The following is a 21,575-nucleotide window of genomic DNA, read 5'->3' on the forward strand; positions in this document are numbered from 1 at the left end:
ACCCAGGGCACCAAGAACTTTAGAGCAAACCGTGACCCCGTGAGGAAGGTAGACAAAGTCGGGGAGGGGAACCAGGGAAACTTCGCCAGCCCCCAGCCCTCCCATCGACCAGACGCGAAATAATGATAGTAGCAGGGGTGATGAGGAGGAGGCTAGTGAGAATAATAACAGTGCTATTCGTTGAGCACGTCCGGTGTGCCAAGACCCGGGCTTGTCCAAGATAAGTAGGTTGGACTCAGTCCCTGATTCACAGGGGGACCGCAGTCAGAGGGAGGAGGAGAACAGGTATTTAGTCCTCAATAAATCAGTCGAACAAGAGCATTTATTGTTTGCAGGGTGCTGAGCACTGAACCAAGCATTTGGAAAAGTACAATATAATAGAGTTGATGAACCTAATCCCTGCCCACAAGCAGCTCACAGTCTATAGGGGGAGACAGATATTAAAAATAAATTATAGGTAGGGGGAACAGTAAAGTATAAGAACATTTACACAAGTGCTGTGGGTTTGGGGTGAGTAGTTAAATGCCCAGGGTCACAGAGCTAGGATTAGAAACCAGACCTCATAATAATAATAATTATAATAATATTGATGGTGTTTGTTAAGCACTTACTCTGTGTCAAGCACTGTTCTAAGCACTGGGGCAAGTGCAGCCTAATGAATTATGGCATTTGTTAAGCGCTTACTATGTGCAAAGCACTGTTCTAAGTGCTGGGGAGGATACAGGGTAATCAGGTTGTCCCACGTGGGGCTCACAGTCTTCATCCCCATTTTACAGATGAGGTAACTGAGGCCCAGAGAAGTTAAGTGACTTGCCTTGTCACACAGCTGGCAAGCGGCTGAACTGGGATTGACACTTTGGTATTTGTTAAGTGCTTACTATGTGCAGAGCACTGTTCTAAACCCTGGGGTAGACACAGGGGAATCAGGTTGTCCCACGTGGGGCTCACAGTCTTAATCCCCATTTTACAGATGAGGGAACTGAGGCACAGAGAAGTTAAGTGACTTGCCCACAGTCACACAGCTGACAAGTGGCAGAGCTGGGATTCGAACTCATGAGCCCTGACTCCAAAGCCCGTGCTCTTTCCACTGAGCCACGCTGGGATTTGAACCCGTGACCTTCTGACTCCCAGGCCCGTGCTCTATTCCTGATTTCCAGTCCTGAGTTCTTTCCGCTAGATACCCTGCTTCTCCTGGAAGTTCACTCAGTAGGCTTCTTTTCTCCCCACCTTATGTTCCCTGAAACTGCCACTTTGGCCATTACACACTTCATTCATTCATTCATTCAGTCATATTTATTGAGCAAGTTACTGTGTGCAGAGCACTGTACTAAGCACTTGGGAGAGTACAGTACAGCAATAAGCAGTTACAGTTGCGTGTTGACAACCTTCAGTAGCCTGTGTATGTACATATCTCAAATGCTCTATCCTGTAAGCACTCATGCACATAGCCATTTTTCCTTCTTTCTCCTAGCTGTACATTATTTTAGAGTCTGCCTCCCCCACTGTACTGTAAATTCCTCTGTCTCCTCCTTGAGAGCAGAGATTGTGTCTACTGCTACTAATAATAAAAATAAAAATAATGAAGGTATTTGATAAGCTCTTTCTTTGTGCCGAGCACTGTTCTAAGTATTGGGGTAGATACGAGGCAATCAGGTTGTCCCACGTGGGGCTCACAGTCTTAATGCCCATTTTACAGATGAGGTAACTGAGGCCCAGAGAAGTTAAATGGCTTGCCCAAGGCCACACAGCAGACAAGTGGCGGAGCCAGGGTCTGAACCCACATTCTCTAACTCCCAAGCCCATGCTCTTGCCACTGAGCCACGCTGCTTCCTCTGTTATACTGTCCCCAGGCTCTCTGCACACAGTAGACCATAAGCTTCTCGAGGACAGGAATCATGTCTACTCAGTTGTAGTCCCCCGAGCCTTTAGTCCAGCGCCCTGCACAAGTAGATTGAAAGCTCCTCGGGACCAGGTATCATATCTTTTACTCCCCGAGCCCTCAATCCAGTGCTCTGCTCATCACCATCACCCAGTCAGCACTCTCAAATGATTGATGCCAAGAAATGGGACTCTCCCGGAGGTCACGCTGAGAAGCCATAACGGAGCTCGAAACGGATCCCAAGCTGTTTACTCTGTGGAAAGTTTCCTTGGCTGTTTCCCAGTCCTTCGTGGCTTCTGATGGGTCGAGCCATCGCTCGCTTCTCTGCCTCGCCTCCCCTCGGGGCTGCTGCCAGCCTCTTGGCATCGTTGCCTTTATCACAGCAATGGCTCAGTTATGATAGTCAATAAATGACTTATTTTTGCCAAGAGGCTTCTAAGTGTCCGTAGTGTCCCTCATGCCCATTTCCTTGTTCCACAGTGATTTTTCAACGTGGTCACAGACCACAGAAAAATGGAAAGATGTGGCCCGTGCAGATCGGCAACAGACATAGAGGTTTATGTGAAAGGAGGAAGGCGGAGTGGAAAGGGGCAGCCGGATACCAGAAGAAGAGAAACCATTTGCCGGTTTTGAGGCAATAGAGGCAAAAGGAGATTTTTCCAGGTATCGAAACGTTCGTTCGTTCATTCAGCTGTATTTATTGAGTGCTTACTGTGTGCAAAGCACTGTATTAAGTACGATATAAAAATAAACAGATGCATTCCCTGCCCACAGTGAGCTTAGAGCCTGGAGTGGGAGAAAGACATTAGTAGAAAGAAAGAAGGAAAGGAAGAAAGAAAGAAAAGAAAGGACAGAAATGGTAACCCTCACTGCCTGACTTCCCACTGATTGGCTTCTTATTTTATATACTGGGGAGGCACTGTAGTGTCTGGGAGAGAGTCCTACCTTGCCAGTTGCCAGTTGTAATAATAATAACTAGTGTTTTTTAAGCCCCATTGATTGTAGTACACTGTACTAAGTCAGGCAGTGAGTTTCAGTCCCCACAGTGAATGGGGCGTTCTTGAATGAATTACTTCTATCATATTTTTCCACCGGGAGAAGAGGTGAAGTGATTCTCGCCATGACAGTTATTGTGAAAATTGGTGTGACAATCGAAAAAGTACAGAAAGACCTCTATAAATAGCCTTGATTGATTGATTGATTGATTGGCTTCTGAATGTGGTACTCATTCCTTGGGCAAATCTAATGCCTTATGTGAAAAAACTTCACAGGCTCTACAAGTTCCTTAGTGGGCTCGTTGATGTAATAATAATTATTGGGGTCTTTGGGGTTAAGTGCTGACTGTGTGCCAAGCACTGGGGTAGGTTCAAGATAATTGGGTCAGACATTGTCCGTGTCCCACAAGAAGCTCAAGGTCTAAGTAGGAGCATAGCCTCGTGGCTAGAACACGGGCCTGGGAGTCAGAAGAAACTGGGTTCTAATCCCAGCTCCGCCATTTGTCTGCTGTGTGATCTCAATAGTATTTATAGTATTTACTGAGCGCTTACTATGTGCAGAGCACTGTACTAAGCGCTTGGAATGAACAAGTCGGCAACAGATAGAGACAGTCCCTGCCGTTTGACGGGCTTACAGTCTAATCGGGGGAGACGGACAGACAAGAACAAAGGCAATAATCTCGGGCCAGTCACTTCACAACACTGCTAAAATCTTTGCAACCTTGCTAAAGTCCATCCTTTCCTCTGCATCCAAACTGCTACCATGCTAATCCAAGCACTTCTCCTATCCCGCCTTGACTACTGCGTCTGCCTCCTTGCCGATGTCTCGGCTTCTTCTCTCTCAACTCCAATCCATACTTCATTCTGCTGCACAAATCATTTCTCAACAAAAACGTTCAGTTCATGTCTCCCCACTTCTCAAGAACCTCCAATGACTGCCCATCCACCTCCACATCAAACAGAAACTCCTTAACATTGCCTTTAAAGCACTCAATCAACTCAGCCCACCCTACCTCACCTCACTAATCTCCTACTACAGCCCAGCCCGCACACTCTGTTCCTCTAGCGCGAGCTTACTCACTGTGCCCTGACTTCAATTATCTCACCGCCAACCTCTTTCCCACGTCTTCCCCCTAGCTTGGAACTCCCTCCCCGTCTATACACGCCAGACCACCACTCTCCACTGTCAAAGTATTTCTAACGTCACATTACCTCCAAGAGACCTTCCCCGATGAAGTTGTCTTTTCTCCGGCTCGCTCTCCCTTCTGCATTTTCTGTGCACTTGGGCCTGAGACCTTTGAACCTTTGATATTTGCCCCACCTCCAACTCCACAGCACTTATGTACATATCTGTAAATTTTATATTGTAAAAATTACTAATTTATTTACATTAATGTTTGCCTCCCCCTCTAGACTGTATCTACCCCAGCGCTTAGAACAGTGCTCTGCACATAGTAAGCGCTTAACAAATACCATCATTATTATTATTAGACTGTGAACTCGCTGTGGGCTGGGAACATTTTGGCTAATTCTGTCATATTGTACTTTCCCAGTGCTTAGTGTGGTGTTCTGCGTATAGTAAGCTCTCAATAAATACGCTCGATTAATTCTCTGGGCTTCAGTTACCTCATCTGTGAAATGGGGATTAAGGCTGTGAGCCCCACATGGGACGTGGACTGTGTTCAACCTGATTAGGGAGAGACTAGGCTGGAAGTTCCTTGTGGGCAAGGGGCGGGTCTACCAGCTCTACTGTACTGGACTCGCCCCAGCACATAATATAGTGCTCGGCACACAGTGAGAGCTCAAGAAATGCCACGGGTTGATTAATTGATTGAGGAAAGACCGTGTCTTGCTATGGCTAGGACCAAATTATAGGGCAAAGGGGAGGACTCCGAGAGCTTAGTACAGTGCTCTGCACACAATAAATGCTCAGTAAATACTACTGATTGATTAGTCGATCGATTCCTTTTGGATTAAGTTGGTTTGGCTTTTGGGCTTCAATCCAGGAGCTCCTACCCCATGACTGAGGAAGAAGCAGACAGTGGGGGTAAATCAGGGCGGTGGGCAAAGAACAGAAACCCAGCAAAGTTCCCAAGACCCCTGATCCAGGGCAACCTCTTGGGGCTGTGGGTTCTGGAAAGGCCTATGCTCTGAGGAAAACTGTTGTGGCCTGTGCGTTGCCAGTGGAGAGTGAATGTGTCTTCTTCAGATCACCAGGTCCCTCGGGAAGGGGTTTGTTTGCCGGCAAGTTTGCTCTGTCCCTTCACCTGCGTCTTAGTCTTCCATTCTGGCTCTATCAGCTGCCTCCAAGCCCCCCCATCCGACCTAATAATGATAATAATAATATAACTGTGTTATTTGTTCAGCACTTACTATGTGCCAAACACTCTACTAAGCGTGGGGTAGATAAAAGATAATAAGGTCCCATTTGGGACTCACAGGCGTTGAACCCCCATTTTACAGTTGAGAAAACTGAGCCCCAGAGAAGTTAAGTGACTCCAGACTGTAAGCTTCTCAGGGGCAGGGAATGTGCCTCCTAATTCTCTTGTATTATACTCTCCCAAAGCTGGCTACAGTGCTCTGCACATAGTAAGCGCTCACTAAATACCATTGATTGATTGATTGATTTTGCCCAAGGTCACAGAGCAGGGAAGTGGTGGAGTCAGGAATAGAGCCCAGGTCCTATTGAATGGGAAGCAATGTACCAAGCGCTTGGGAGGCTACAGCAGGAACAAGGTCAGAGATAACCTTCCCTGACGAGCTTGCACTCTATTCTGGAAGACAGATTTAACCAACCAGTGATTTAACCAACTGAAGGAGCAGGAGGAAGAACAAGGAGAAGCAGCATGGTCTAGGGGAAAGAATCAGGGCCTGGGAGACAGAGGACCTGCTTTCTAATGTGCCACTTGTCTGCTGTGTGACTTTGGGTAAGTCCATTTGCAATCTCTGGGCCTAAGTTTCCTCATCTGGAAGATGGGGGATTCAGTATCTAGTCAGAAGTTCCTGGGTTCTAATCTCCGCTCCAGCACTTGTCTACTGTGTTATCTTGGGAGTGTCACTTCACCATGTCTCATTTACCTCATCTGTAAGGGATTGAGACTTTAAGCCTCACATGGGACAGGGACTGTATCCAACTTGATTTGCTTAGTAAAGTGCCTGGCGTATAGCACTTAACAAATACCATCATCATCATCATCATCATTCTCCCTCCTACTTAGATTATAAGGCCCATGTGGGAGGGGGAATTTTGTCCGACCTGATTATCTTGTATCTCTGCCAGGACTGAGTACGATGCTTGGCACATAATAAGCGCTTAACCAATGCCACAATTAATTTCCAAGGATAAAACAGGAAGCAGAACAAAATATCTGCACTAGCTAGACTCTGGAGACTGCCCTGCACCTTCCAAGACCAGTTGTGGGGTAGGAGCTGGGGGCGAGGGGGAGATGGAGGGAGTCTAAAAAAAGTCAACTTGTGGAATTGTGATTTCCTGGAGTAGGCTGAGCTGCCTCAGAAAGTAGGCTTCCAGAAAAGTTATTGCATCTCTGTCCTGTCCCCAGCTAGTGTTATTTTGGGGCTGAGAGTCAGCCTTTCCTGTGTGAAATCATGGCTAAAATGGAACTTTTCTGAGACGTTCAGGAAGGAAAAATATGATTGTCTGATATATTCAGATGTATCTGAATGGGTGTTCTGCCTGGCAGGGGAATTAATGGTCAGAATATTAAGAGTAACAAGAGATCCATTCAAGGAAGACACAGATGTGTCCAGGGAGCTTCCAGGGGGTTCCAGCCAGAGAAGAAAAATAAAAAAAAAGATTGGAAAAAAGTCAGGTGCTCAAATAGCAGCCGATTTGCCCTGCAGCATCATTATGGGAAGCAGCAAGGTCTAGTGGAAAGCACCCAGGCCTGGGAGTCAAAGGACCTGGGTTTTAATCCCGGCTCTGCCACCTTCCTGCTCTCTGGCCTTGGAGAAGTCACTTCACTTCTCTGGGCCTCAGTTTCCTCATCTGTAAAATGAGGGTTCAATACCTGTTCCCTTTTAGACTGTGAGCCCTATGTGGGACAGGGACTGTGTCTGACCTGATTATATTGTATCTCCCCCAGTGCCTAGTGCAATGCTTGGCACATAATAAGTGCTTAAGAAATACCACTGTCTTGATGATTGCAATGATCATGGTTTTCAGTGGCTCCTGATGGCTTACTAGGAGTTGGAGAGTAGCCCAAAATCAGTTTTTCAAAGAAAACAAGGTAGGAAGACAAAGGCAACCCTTTCACCCTTCAGCTGCTCCGTGGCTCCCGAGGGAGCGGCTTCTGCAAATTCATGCTGCAGGCCATTCCGGGAATCTTATTATTTTGTGTCCCGCTCCCCTCCTTTCCTCTCCTTTCTTTTCCTGGCTGTGCCACTCCCAGCCCCTGTCAGTAGGTCTGGGTCCCGCTCCCCACCTTTCCCTCTCCTTTCCTCTCTTGCCCGTGCCCCTGTCAGCCCGTGCCAATAGGCCTTCCATTGCCCCTCCCTGTTCCCTGCTCCCACCCCTCAGCCTCCCTTGGGCTCGCTAAAGCTGGGCCCAGAGCTCATTACCCAACATCATCAGCGTCACGAAAGTAACTAGCACCGCGTCGGGCACTGTGGGCATCATTCTGGGAGATTCCGACAAAAACCACGACCCTTGAAGGAAATCAAACTTGGAAGGGTAGTGAGGAAAATCCTGGATCTGAACCAGGGAAGCTCACTGGGAAGACTTACGCTATTTGTATCTGTTCTTGGCCTCTCTGGGCCTCGGGGGTTGGCTGGAATCCTGACCACAAGGCCCGGAGCCTCCTGCCGGCGTCCCGGCTGGCCATCTGTCTGGCTGACTCTTGCAGCTGCTCTCACCCAGCTCGGCTGCGGAACGGGCCCTGGCAGGGGCAGCGGGGGCACCCCCGAGGGAGGGGATAAAAGCGGTATTCAAGACCGAGGCAGCTGGCTTGGACGGGGAGACAGAGGTGGCAGGTGCAGCCCGTGAAAACTAGATCCTACACCGGGGCCCCGGGATCCCCCAGCACCTGGATTCCTGAGTCCTTTTTCAGTTTCCAGCTCTGGGGCCCTTCCTGCCTGCCCAGGGGAGAAGCCTGCCAGGGGGACGGGGGCGGTGGGCGGCCGCTGCGGGCCGAACAGATGATGGGCTTAGAGGCCGAGGCCAGGCTGGGCCGGGCCGGGCTGGGCCGAGCCGGGCAGCGGGCCGAAAAGGCCCAGCTCCAGCCCGCTTCGCTCCGCGGGAGCCAGTGGAGTGAGTGATGTCACCAGCTGAGTCCTCCCTGCCAAGCGGAAGACTGGGCGGCAGGCAGACACACCGGACGGCCCGGGGGCAGCTGTTGAATAAGGATCCCCTTCAGCCCTGATCCTAACCCTGCCCTTCAGCTCCCCTACCCCAGCACTGCTCTTCTTGGATGGTTCTTGTTAAACATTTACTATGTGCCAAGCACTGTTCTAAGCACTGGGGAAGATACGAGTTAATGAGTTTGGACACGGTCCCTGTCCCACATGGGGTTCACGCTCTTAATCCCCATTTTACTGATGAGGTAACCGATGCCCAGAGTGACTCACCCAAGGTCTCACAGCAGACGTTTGGCAGAGCTGGGATTAGGAGCCAGGTCATTTACAACTCCCAGGCCTGTATTCTATTCTCTCAGCCACTCTGCTTCTCCTTACTTTGCTTCCTTCTGCACTTCCTGCCAACTGATAAGCCTCGTCTTCCTTGGCTCGGGAGGCTGAGCGCAGTGCCTGATCGACACTCCGTGCCAGCTGCTTTTCTGTCTCAGAAGCCCAGCTCTGCCCAGCTGACCCAAATGGGTGTCAGCATTTTCTGCCAACATCGGGTCCAGCCAACCACGTTCCGATCGTTTTCACCGGCAACCTGGCCTGGGACTCAGGGCCAACGCAATTGGGTTCCAGGGAGGGAGCTAATGGCCAGTGGGTGGAGGGGTCTCACTTGGGGCCATTTTTCACGTGGTGGGAGGGCAGAGGCTTAGGGGCCCGGGCAATAACGGAGCCATGGCCCGGGTGAGGCCTAAGGGGCCAGGCCAGCCACGGGACCCCCTGGCTGTTCTCAATGGCTCCCTGCGAACTCTGCTCTCCCAAAGTGGGGGCTGTCTTGCCCCTTTCCCAAAGAGCAGGACACCTGCCCCGTCCTCGTCCTGCCAGGGACGAGGCAACTACCCCTCCTCCCCAGACGGCGGCAATGGTGCTCTTTCTATGGGAGCTGGGAGCCACAGGGAGAGAGAGCTTCGGCGTCCCAGACAGTGCAGCCTGTGCCATTGAAGCGACCTTGATCAACTACCATGGGGAAGGCAGTTCTGAGTTTCTACTGCAAAAACTCCCTGGCAGAGTCACCTCTCTAGTCCATACCTCACTCTGCTACCCACATAGTTTTTATTATTTTTATATGTATTATTAGCATTATGATCATGATAATGATTGTGGTATATCTGTCAAGCATTGTAATAATAATATAATTATATATTTGTTATGTGCTTACTATGTGCTGAACACTGTTCTAAGCACTGGGGTAGATACAGGGTCATCAGATTGTCCCCCGTGGGGCTCTCATTTTTTAATCCCCATTTTTACAGATTAGGTCACTGAGGCACAGAGAAGTTAAGTGACTTGCTCGAGGTCACACAGCAGTCAAGTGGCGGAGGTGGGATCAGAACTCATGACCTCTGACTCCCAAGCCTGTGCTATTTCCACTAAGCCATGCTGCTTCTCTAAGGGCTGGGGTAGATATAAGATAATCAGGTCAGACACAGGTTAATTAATTTATTTATATTTCTGTCTGTCTTTCCCTCTAGACTGTAAGCTCCTTGTGGGCAGGGAATGTGTCTGTTACAGTGTACTCTCCCAAATGCTTAGTACAGTGCTCTGCCCACAGGAAGCATTTATGTACAATTGGTGGACTGATTGACTCCCAAACTCATCTAAGGCATCTAGCTCTCCACTCTCCTGCCTCTGACCCCTAGATCATGCTGTTCCACCAGGCTAGAACTCCCTGACTGAACCGTAGCACTCCCCATTTTTAAAGCCCTCTCCAAAGCCCACCTCTTCCAGGATGTCTTACAGTCCCGATGAGACTGTAAGCCCGTCAAAGGGCAGAGACTGTCTCTGTTACCGATTTGTCCATTCCAAGCGCTTAGTACAGTGCTCTGCACATAGTAAGCGCTCAATAAATACTATTGAATGAAAATACTATTGACTGAAAGTCTTCCCCAATTAATGACCAATCACATCAGACCACAAGCCTCCTTTTGCACTTGTACTTTTTAATCCTATCCTTAGCAACACAGGTTTATGTTTACTGGTTTATATATCAATTGCACATAATGATAATGCAAAGATAATATTTTTATAATAATAATTAGGGTAAGTATATTTAGTTATACACACAATTCTTTTTCAGCTGCTTTGTTGTGATGTGTTTGTACTGCTTCCTGTGTAGGCTCGTTTTTCTACCCGCTTTCATTCTCTGTAAATCATCTATCCCCTCCCGTTAGATTATGCGCTACTTAAGGGGAGGAAAGTTACTGTAATGACAATAGTAATAAGAATTGTGGTTTTTATTAAACACTCACTAGGTGCCAAGCACTATATTAAACTCTGAGGTAGATAAAAGATAATCGAGTCAGACACAATCCCTGTTCCACTTGGGGCTCACAGTTCCTCTTAGACCATGAGCAGGCACAGAAGACAAGTGAGAGGCAGGATTAGAACTCAGGTCTTTTGACACCATTATTAGGGAAAAACTTCCTGGATGGCATGGGATTTTAGCACTAAACCCTACTTACCTTCCTTTGGTCATCCCAGACCGGTATGCTGAGGGAACAGTAAACCCCCATCCCCTCTTCCCCTTCTTTCTCCCCCACCCCATCTATGCTTAGTCCTAGAAGGGGGACTCCAAATCCTCCTTCTGGCCACCAGCTGAGAGGGTTTGTAGCAGATGGGGAGGATTATTCACTCCACCCTCACAGCACTTATGTACGGATCTGTAGTTTATTTTAATGTCTATCTCCCCCTCTAGGCTGTAACCTCCTTGTGGACAGGGAATGCGATAACCAAATCTGTCTTATCGTACTCTTCCAAGTGATTAGTATGGTGCTGTGCAAACAGTAATCTTTCAAGGAATACCATTTGGTTGCCTGACTGGGCTCCCAGTGGCCAATCAATCAAAGGAGAGTGGGTGGCTTCGTTCCCTCCCGGGCCCAAGCCTGTTAGGGGCAATAGGGATCCATAGAGCTGGGACTCGGAGCTCAGCTCCACCTTCCAATCTTTCTGATTCTTCCTGCCCCTTTTCCCTTTCTGCTCCTCCACCCTGTCCTGCCTGCCCTCATAATTTTCCCAAACCGAGATGCCCAAGGAAGTGGGACTGACCACTACGTGGCAAGCCCCTTTCAGTCATACCTCAGTGGGCACTCAACCCCCAGGGGAATCTTTGAGGGTTTGGGGTTTTTTTTAATGGTATTTGTCAAGTGCTTATTATGTGCCAGGCACCGTCCTAAGGTCTGGGGAAGATACAAGGTAATCAGGTTGAACATAGTCCTTGTTCATTCATTCATTCATTCATTCATTCAATAGTATTTATTGAGCGCTTACTATGTGCAGAGCACTGTACTAAGCGCTTGGAATGAACAAGTCGGCAACAGATAGAGACAGTCCCTGCCGTTTGACGGGCTTACAGTCTAATCGGGGGAGACGGACAGAAAAGAACTTTGGCAATAGAGTCAAGGGGAAGAACATCTCGTAAAAACAATGGCAACTAAATAGAATCGAGGCGATGTACATTTCATTAACAATATAAATAGGGTAATGAAAATATATACAGTTGAGCAGACGAGTACAGTGCTGAGGGGATGGGAAGGGAGAGGGGGAGGAGCAGAGGGAAATGGGGGGAAAAGAGGATTAAGCTGCAGAGAGGTGAAGGGGGGGCGGTAGAGGGAGTAGAGGGAGAAGGGTAGCTCAGTCTGGGAAGGCCTCTCGGAGGAGGTGAGTTTTAAGTAGGGTTTTGAAGAGGGGAAGAGAATCAGTTTGGCGGAGATGAGGAGGGAGGGCATTCCGGGACCGCGGGAGGACGTGGCCCGGGGGTCGACAGCGGGATAGGCGAGACCGAGGGACGATGAGGAGGTGGGTGGCAGAGGAGCGGAGTGTGCGGGGTGGGCGGTAGAAAGAGAGAAGGGAGGAGAGGTAGGAAGGGGCAAGTGGACAGCCTTGAAGCCTAGAGTGAGGAGTTTTTGTTTGGAGCGGAGTTTGATAGCCAACAACTGGAGGTGTTTAAGAAGGGGAGTGACATGCCCAGATCATTTCGGCAGGAAGATGAGCCGGGCAGCAGAGTGAAGAATAGACTGGAGTGGGGCGAGAGAGGAGGAAGGGAGATCAGAGACCAGGCCAGATGCCACCATGGTGGGCCCAGCTGCTGGGTCCAGGATGGGAGGATTTGCAGGGCTGGGGAGCTCCAGACACACCTAACTGCAGAGGTGGGTGCTCAGGAGGAAGGCTGGTGGTTATGTCACAATCAATCGATGGCATTTATTGAGCACCTACTGGGCACCGAGCACTGTATTGAGCGCTTGGGAGAACTCAGTGGAAAGAGCACGGGCTTTGGAGTCAGAGGTCATGGGTTTGAATCCCAGCTCGGCCACTTGTCAGCTGTGTGACTTTGGGCAAGTCACTTAACTTCTCGGTGCCTCAATTACCTCATCTTTAAAATGGGGATTAAGACTGTGAGCCCCACATGGGACAACCTGATTCCCCTGTCTACCCCAGCGCTTAGAACAGTGCTCGGCACATAGTAAGCGCTTAACAAATACCAACATTATTATTATTATTACCCCAGCGCTTAGAACAATGCTCGGCACATAGTAAGCGCTTAACAAATACCAACATCATCATCATAAGTGGGGCAGCAGAGTGAAGTATGGACTGAAGAGGGGAAAGACAGGAGGCAGAGAGGATAGCGAAGGAGGCTGATGCAGTAATCAAGGCAGCTCGATCAGTGTAGTAGCAGTTTGGATGGAGAGGAAGAGGCAAATTTTAGCGATACTGTGAAATTAGAACCGATGGGATTTGGTGACAGATTGAATATGTGGGTTGAATGAGAGAGATGAGTCGAGGACAGCGCCAAGTCTTCTATGTCAACACTGAAAGAGCAGAAATTAAAGGGATCGGCAGGGTTCGGGAGCCTTTCGGGGGGGGGGGGCGGGGCGCATCCCAGAAGGATTTGGGGGGCCTGGATTTACGGCTAGCCTGGCAGAGGAACAGAAGAATCCCCTCCCTTCCGCTCCAGCACTGCCCCGGGCCAGGCCCTCGGCAAAGGACTCCAGATTCCAGAGAGTCCCATCGCAATTCCCAAGACTGTCCCCCTCCTGAAGTACCTAGCTCCTGGCTGGATGGGAGCCAGCTCCAAGGGAAGCAGGCTTGGCACAGGCTGTCAGCAGGCTGGCTGCAGCAACGTGGCTACCAGGAACTATCCCAAGAGCTTAGCGCAATGCTCAGCCCCATCTTAAGAGATCAATAAACACCATTGATCAATTGCCTTCTCAGAATCCTCGAGCCAGTAAGTGCCCATCAGTCCTCTGTCCCTCCACCTCAGGGAGGGCGTGAGCAACCGGGCCCTCTCGGACTGAGACCCGACGTCCCCGTTTGCAGGAGCGTTGGCACAGAGGAAGCCCACAGGCGGAGCCCGGCCCCTGCTCCATCCCTGCTGAGTGGCCAGGAGTGGCGTAGCCTAGTGGATAGAGCATGGGCCTGGGAGTCCGAAGGACCTGGGTTCTAATTCCTGTTCTACCCCTTGTCTGCTGTGTGACCTTAGGCCGGCCACTTCACTTCTCGAGGCCTCAGTTACCTCATCTGGAAAATGGAGATTAATACTGTGAGTGCCACGTGGCAGGGACTGTGTCCAATCTGATTAGCTTCTATCTATCCTAGCACTTAGAACAGTGTTTGGCTCATAGTAAGCACTCAACAATTACCATAGTTATTATTATTATTATCCAGTGCCCCAGTTGGGACCGAGAGTCCCCCAAGTCAGCAAGAGGGGCAGGTCCCTCCACTCTGCCCTGGTGTGGGGGTGGAAGTCTAACCAGGAATGGAGTGCGGGGAGGCCAAGCCTGGCCCTGACCTCTCATCCTAGGAGCCCCAAATGGTTTGGGCTGGAATGGAGGCTGTGGCCAGGGACTGGGATGACCCTCTTCCCCCCGACCCCATCCTCTAGGTGGGTGTGGTTTGATGCAAACCCCTCAAAGCCAACCCAAGGGGAAACCACCTGTGGATACATCTCCAGACCCTAACCATCTTTAGTTTGTAAGTTCGTTTCTAGACCATAAGCTCCTCACGGTCAAGGAACGTGAATATCTACTCTGTTGTATTGTTCTCCCCTAAGCACTTAGGACGGTGGTCTGCACCCAGTAAGCACTCCATAAATGCAATCGATTGAGTCACTCCCCAGTCCCCACCAGCTGTGGTTTGGGGATTTACTGAGACCTGCTTGGGGCGCTGTTCTATATGAGGCTCTTGGGGAATACAATTAAAAAGTGACACCTTCCCCACTCTCAAGGAGTTTACTGTCCAGCCCCTTCTGGGGGTCCAGGAAGAAGAGAGGGAGAAAGGGGACTCGCTTTTGCCGTGCTGGAGACGGAGAGCCCTGGGTGGGGGTGCACTGTTATCACAACCTGGGAGGAGATGCAGAGAGCTTAGCGGAATAGCTATTTTTTATTTCTTCTTTCCCTGCTGGGAAATAATAATAGTGGTATTTGTTAAGCATTTACGCTGTGTCAGGCGCTGTACTAAATGCTATGGTAGATACCAGGTAATTGGATTGGACACAGTCCCTATCCCACATAGGGCTCACAGTCTTATTCTTAGGGAAGCAGCATGGCATAGTGAATAGACTGTGATCCCGGCAGTAAGAAGGTCTTGGTTTCCAATGCTGACTCTGCCACTTGTCTATTTGGCCTTAGGCAAGTCACTTCTCTGGGCCTCAGTTTCCTCATCTGTCAAATGGGGATTAAGACTGTGAGCCCCATATGGGACAGGGACTGAATCCAACCCGGTTTCCTTGTATCCATCCCAGCACTCAATACAGTGTCTGGCACATAGTAAGCGCTTAATACTATTATTATATCATAATAATCCCCATTTTTTTTTCAGATGAGGGAACTGAGGCACAGAGAAGTAAAGTGACTTGCTCGGGGTCACACAGCTGATGAGTGGTGGAGCTGGGGTTAGAACCCAGGTCCTCCTGACTCCTAGGCCCAGGGTCTATCCAGTAGGTCAATCCTTCATTCATTCATTGTTGGTCAGTCATATTAATTGCTTACTGGGTGCAGAGCAGTGTACTAAGCTTGGGAAAGTACAATACACTCCTCCCTCCTTCCCCCCGCAGCAGTGGGACTTCTGGTCTCCTTGGCATGAAGTGGAGAGAGAAGTTGACCTTTTGACACGATAACAGTCTTCGGGGATGTCCGCGGCTTCAGCGTCCATTGGAGACCAGCCCGATGTCACCGTCACTCAGTTTCCTTGGCTGCGGTCCCGTGTTCCTCCCCACCGACCCTGTTGGGATCTCCGCTGGCAGCCGGCTCGGGGCCCAGTTGCTGTCGTCCGTTGAAGCGGTTGGCCTGAGAGCGGCGAGCACGAAAGGTGGTGTTTCAGTAAGTCTGGGCACACAACAGCCACCAGCCAGGTGGCGAGCACAGGTGGACACTTTGGCAGAGTTCACTTTATCGGAGCTTTCCTTCCAGCCTCCTCCCTTTCCCAGAACCCCTAGGGCTCTTTTCATTGATAGCCGTGGAGTGAGCAAGTGCAGCCGGGCCCAGCAGATCCAGCCTCTCACCCAGCCACGCTGGGGGGGTGGACGACACTGTCGCCTTCACTTCCAGCTCCTTCTTTAGCTTGCCCTCCTCACCCTCTCCCCAGCTGGCCCAATCCTTTATGTCCATGCAGCTTAGATCAGATGCTCATCACAGCTTCATATGCTTCCCCTTCTCCAACACTCCGAGAATCTCCTAAAGTGCCAAACTGAGGTGAGAAATGGGGCCTCGTCGGCCCCTCTCCAAGCGGCCCCCACAACGACGGCAGCAGCTTGAGACAAGGAAGGGCCCCGGGGGACATCACGGCAAACTCAATCGTGTTTATTGAGCGCTTACCGTGAGCGGAGCACTAGACCAAACGCTTGGGAGAGGACAATATTATTGCTATTGTTTTTGTCTGTCCGTCTCCCCCGATTAGACTGTAAGCCCATCAAAGGGCAGGGACTGTCTCTATCTGTTACCGATTTGTACATTCCAAGCGCTTATTACGGTGCTCTGCACATAGTAAGCGCTCAGTAAATACTATTGAATGAATGAGTCGGTAGACATTCCCTGCCCACAGACAGTTTACGGTCTAGATGGAGAGATAAGACATTAAAATGGATTTTGGCTATTGGTATGAATGCCGAGGGTGGGGTGGATATCAAGTGCTTAAAGGGGACCGACCCAAGTGCATAAGCAACGCAGAAAAGCTGGAGTACGGGCGATGAGGGATTAGTCGGGGAAGGACTCTTGGAGATGTGATTTTAAGAGGACTCTGAAGATGCAGAGAGTGGTGGTCTGTCAAATGAGGGAGGAGTGAGTTACAGGCCAGAGAGAGGATGAGGGTGAGGGTCAGCGTCGACATAGACGAGCTTGAGGTACAGGGGGTAGGTGAATGTTACAGGAACAGAGTGTGCAGATTAGGCTGAGAGTGAGAGGAAATGGGCGTTGGAAGGGTATTGAAGTCTCCAAGGATCAGTGTAGGGATAGAGAAAGAGTAAAAGAATGTGAGAATGGATCCAAATGATTCAGAAAGTTGGAAGTGGGGCCTAGATAACCACAATTAGTAACTGAAATGGATGGTAGAGGCCAATGATTTGGACTTCAAAGGAAGAGAAAGATGGGGAATGTGGGCTGGTGTGGAAAGCGGCATTCAGGATTGAGAAGGTAGCCAACTATTTTTACCTATTTTGATGCTATTGATGCCTGTCTCCTTGTTTCGTTGTCTGTTTCTCTGCTTCTAGGCTGTGAGCCCGTTGTTGCGTAGGGTTTGTCTCTCTCTCTTGCTGAATTGTACTTTCCAAGGGCTTAGTACAGTGCTCCGCACACAGTAAGCACTCAATAAATACGATTGAATGAATGAATCTGGGAGAGCCAGGTTTCAGTGGTGGTGAGGAGGAGCAGTGACTGGATTAGGAACAGGTCAGGGATGAAGGGAAACTTTCACATGGCGATTGGAGTTTCCACAGGCCATACTTAGCCGAGACTCCTGGACGAGGACGGAGAAAGGGGATGGCACGAGGGGTGGGGAGGAGTTGAATGGGAGTGAGCTGATGGGGGCCGGCATGGCGGGAGGGGCGGGAGGTGTGGTGCTGGAAAAGGACAGGGATGATGCGGGATGAGACTCCAGCGCCCAGGTCCCAATTCTCTAGCCCAAGGTACTGATTCAACCAGGACTGCGACCCAAAAGGAAACCTCACCTGAGAATCAGGAAGTGCTCTGGGATCGTGGAACTGTGGCCTCAGCGTGGGCTCGGCGAAAGAACGCATCTGCTTCCTCCCTCCATGCCGAGCGCATCCTTCCTCCCCAGCTCTGCTAGCAAGGGTCTCTCCAAAGACCGGATGTCGATGTCGGGAAGGCTCCATCCAGATCCTAAATCCACAAAAACTCAAACCTCCCCCTCCCCCGCCAACTTCCTGGCAGGAGTGGTTTAGAAGAGTCGGCACCCAAAGCCCCCCAGCCCACCCCACACACCTCTCTCACACAACACGGTCCGGAGGATGAAATTACGGAGACGGCAGTCCGAGTTTGTCATTCACTTTTCCGCATACTTTATTTGTTACAAACATACAATTTTTTAAATATAGACTGTAAAACTCCATTTGCAAAAATCTGCTATTGTAGAGTGCTCACTAGCATCAGGAGTTCTTTAACATGTGTTAACTTTTCATTTTTTTTAAATTTTTATTTTTTTCTTGCCGATTTTGCTAGTTAGCTAGTGGTGAATCCAGGACCTGCCCTTGTACAGACCCGTCTGTAGCCTCTGGCTGTATTCACATTGCTCTTGGAAAGCAGCCCTGCTCGCCTCAAAAGGGATCAGAATCTGAGCTTCAGCCCACAGGCAGCAGCAAGACAAACAGCCCGGCTCAGACTCTGCTTCTGAATTATCAGCTCTTGGCATGACAACATTGGGAAGGGAGATTTTTGAATGGGTGCTGCACCTCATGGATTTGCTTAAACTGTGCCATGCAGCTGGGTTTGCCTGTTAAAGTGCTTTTTTTCTTTCCAAAAATAAACAAGAGGAATAATCTTTATTCTTTCACCAAGGTACTTAAAAAATGAACTTTTTGGTCTCTCAGCAGATATTCCCGAATGGATCCTACCACTACAAGGGTTCTATGTACAGACGTTTTTAAAGGGTCGGCGGGAAAATTTATAAAATGGAAGGTAGGCCTGTTTGCCACTTAGCGGAAACCAGTTCTGAAATTTCCCACACACGGACGGGGACACACACACACACACACACACACACACACACACACACACACACACCTCTCTTTCAGATGCACAACTATGTGTCAACTTATTTACAAGTGGGTCGAAAACATCCAAATTTTCAGAGAAATCCCTCTGCCTCGTTGCCCAAACATCAAACATCCAGACCAGGAAAGCGGCCTTCTGCTCCTGGGTGAAATCCGAATCGCATTCATTCAAATCATTTCATGAAACTACCGTACCAGCCGAATTCAACAACCCCATTGGTGTCGGTGGGAAGTTGTACTTGGGAATTCTTGGCGAAGCTGAGCCTCGTCAGCCTGGGGTGCCACCCCAGGCCACAGAGCTGTGCCAGTGCTGGGTCTGGGAAATCCCTCCAAGGGAAGAGAGACTGAATCCAAGAACTAAAGACCAGCCCTTAACTTGCCAAGCCAAGGAAAGGCAGGAAAAAAAAAAACAAACCCTCAGTTACTCTGGGGCAATGGAAGATTGAGGCCACCCCGCCACCACACACAAAAAAGAATGGGTTAATCACTTGCTCTCAAAATCCTAACCACTTGGTTGGAAAAATCACTTTACCACACTCTGCTATCAGAATTTGCAGAGCAAGAGGCCCCTGGAAGAGATGGATTTTCCACCCCCACGGCCTGGCTGGCGGCGGGGGGGAGTGCCCAGCTCCTCGGATCCAGCCCACTGGCCCTCGTGCGAGCCACTTTCCCAGGCGGCCGTCAGGCAGCTCAGAAGGGCGTCCGACCCCGTCGGTTGAAGATCAAGCCCCCTATTCTGGAAAGGGACAGACGGCTCTATAGACTCTCATCTTGTCTTGAATCTCCCTCCGCAGTCCTTGGGAAGTTAAAGCCTTTGGGGCAGCGGACCCAGTCTGGTAACTTGTGGCACCTGCGAAAAGGTTAGGGCCGTTTTTCTCCAACCCCTTGAACCAACACCGTGATCTTCAAACCCAGTTGGCCTATCGGCACAGAGCTGGGGGCGGGCCGGGGAGCGAAAAGGGTGGGCCTGAAGTCACCTTCCCGACCGGGATCGGCAGGTCCGGGTGAAAGGGAAACAGAAAGGCATCTTTCCGCAAAAGTCTTAGGGAACCAGAGCAGTGAAGAACTCGACAGACGTCTTGCCCACTTCCTCCCTGCCCCCCCCCATGCCATCTTCCGCTGCTGTTTCCATTTCATTTCCTTCCCATGATACAGTCACCCGATTGGAGACCGAAGATGACGACGATAAAAAGGAACTCTCCGATCCAAACTAAGTAGCAAAGCAAAGATGTCTGAATTTTTCTTCTTTTCCCTTCCAGGCCGCCCACCTTTAGAGGAGGCACTGAGTGGTGAAAGGCTGGTAGCCGCAGAGACGAGCAATGAACGGGTCTAGAAAAAAGGCCATAAAATGGATCGTTGTGTCGCTGCCGAATCAAATTGGCGCGGGGTGAATTTCCGTCGACTCCCAGACATTCCGAGCAGACTATGAAAGCCTAAATTGGTTAATCCAAGAAGATACGTCAAGCGCTTAGCCCAGTGCTCTGCACGCAGTGGGCGCTCAGGTCCGCCGGCTAAAGGTGTTCACGGATTCGACGACAGAGGACGGCGATTCTAAGTCCTGTCCCCCTTCCCTCTTGGCTCTCCAGAGACCTTAGGAAAAAGGTAAGCCGTGGAGACTCAAGCAGAGGGGGTGACATTCAGATTTAAAAGCTTCTCAGGAGCGTTTGGGGGGTCAGATCTCTTCTGGGGCTACCGCTCAGGCAAAAATTCCATGGGAAAACAGCAAGAAATGCATTAAACGGATCCCGGTGCTGTTAAATAAAAAAATGAATTAAATGGATCCCGGTATTAGGGGGCAAAGCAGGGGCGAGGATGGGAGTATTTGGTGAAGATGCATTTAGTCACCGTGAGCTTTCGAACATTCCAAGAAACACCCAAGAGTTCACCTCCCCCTCCTCTGGCTCGGCATCCTTGGGATGGATTCATTTTACAGTTCTGGGTTGGCTGAGGTCAGAAATACCAATAGAACAGTCGGGTACTTCTCCCCGCCTACTTTTTTTTCCTGGAATCGGGCCCGACTTTTAAAGGGAAATATGGTTTTCCTTTCTTAAAAAGAAAAGAAAAAACCCCACCCTAAACATTTTATTCCCTGGAAGTAGCAACTCGTTAGGAAGACAGCCAATCGGCATTCAGTGCATGTCAAATCGACCCCATCAGTCTCCATCATTGGCAGCAACTAAGTGACTCTAGTGCTGCTGGTGTGGACCACAGAGGAGAGCGCGCTTCCTTCCGGCTCAAGGGTGAAGGTCCGTTCCTTGTCGACGGGATCCCGGTACCGCTCCCTCTTGCAACCACAGGGAGCTAACAAGAGCGAGACGCCCCCCGGACCACGACCCTCCAAAACGCCAGTCAAGCCTCGGACTTTACTAAGGGACACCAAGTCGGACCAACAGCCACAAGCAGACTAGAGGGCGGGGGCTGGGGGTTGAGGGGGGGAGTCTGAGGAGCCACGCTTTGCAAAACACAAGGACTCTTATGTACTTCTGTGACCAAAAAGTGCTTCGCTTTGAAGAACATACACGTGTTGCAAAAATAAGATAAAAGGAGAATTCTACAATGCAAAAGCCACTCAACACTTTCAAAACGTGGAAGCATCGGACTCCAAAGGGAGGAGGGAAAGTTCCGAGGGGCAAGATGGAGATCGTGCTGGTCGAACGGGCCACATTCCCCCCCCCCCCCCGGGGAGCTATAAGGTATTCCAAACTAAAACTCCTTAAAAGTTGCTGGGGAGATTTTTGACGCCGCCCCGCGTTATTAAACCTGAGATTGGACTTCAAAGCAGCCACTCTGACGGTCCGTCGTTAAAACAATTCCGACTGCCCCAGAGAGCGGGAGCCTGCCCCGGGGATTCGATCCACAGCCGGCCGGCACCTTGACCGGTCAACTGCCCGAAATATACCAGCCCACGGGGAATGCTGTGGAAAGCTGCCTCCCGGTGAGCGTGTCGGTTCGACGTGGTCAGGAGCCCCCTCCCCGTCCCCATCTCACCCATCAAGGCCACACTTTTCAAAGGAATATCTGCCGAGAGACTCGCCGCGCATTTGATCAAGTACCGTCATTCGGTTCAATTTCCAAAAACAAAAAAAGCTCGCGTGCCTGCGCCTCGCACTCAAGCTTCCCGCGAAAT

At 50.1% G+C, this 21,575-nt stretch overlaps 1 long non-coding RNA gene across 1 annotated transcript in view; it reads left to right on the plus strand.

The window, feature by feature from the left end:
- The window catches only part of LOC114815043, a 32,687-nt gene extending 16,622 nt beyond the window's left edge, over positions 1-16,065 (plus strand). Inside the window, exons 2-3 of the long non-coding RNA XR_005660552.1 lie at positions 2,360-2,542; positions 15,281-16,065. This is a non-coding gene — a long non-coding RNA (uncharacterized LOC114815043). The remainder of the gene's footprint in view (positions 1-2,359; positions 2,543-15,280) is intronic.
- The last annotated feature ends 5,510 nt before the right edge of the window (positions 16,066-21,575 follow it).

The sequence above is a fragment of the Ornithorhynchus anatinus genome, chromosome 11 (genome assembly GCF_004115215.2).
Source record: "Ornithorhynchus anatinus isolate Pmale09 chromosome 11, mOrnAna1.pri.v4, whole genome shotgun sequence".
In the NCBI taxonomy this organism is placed as follows: domain Eukaryota; kingdom Metazoa; phylum Chordata; class Mammalia; order Monotremata; family Ornithorhynchidae; genus Ornithorhynchus; species Ornithorhynchus anatinus.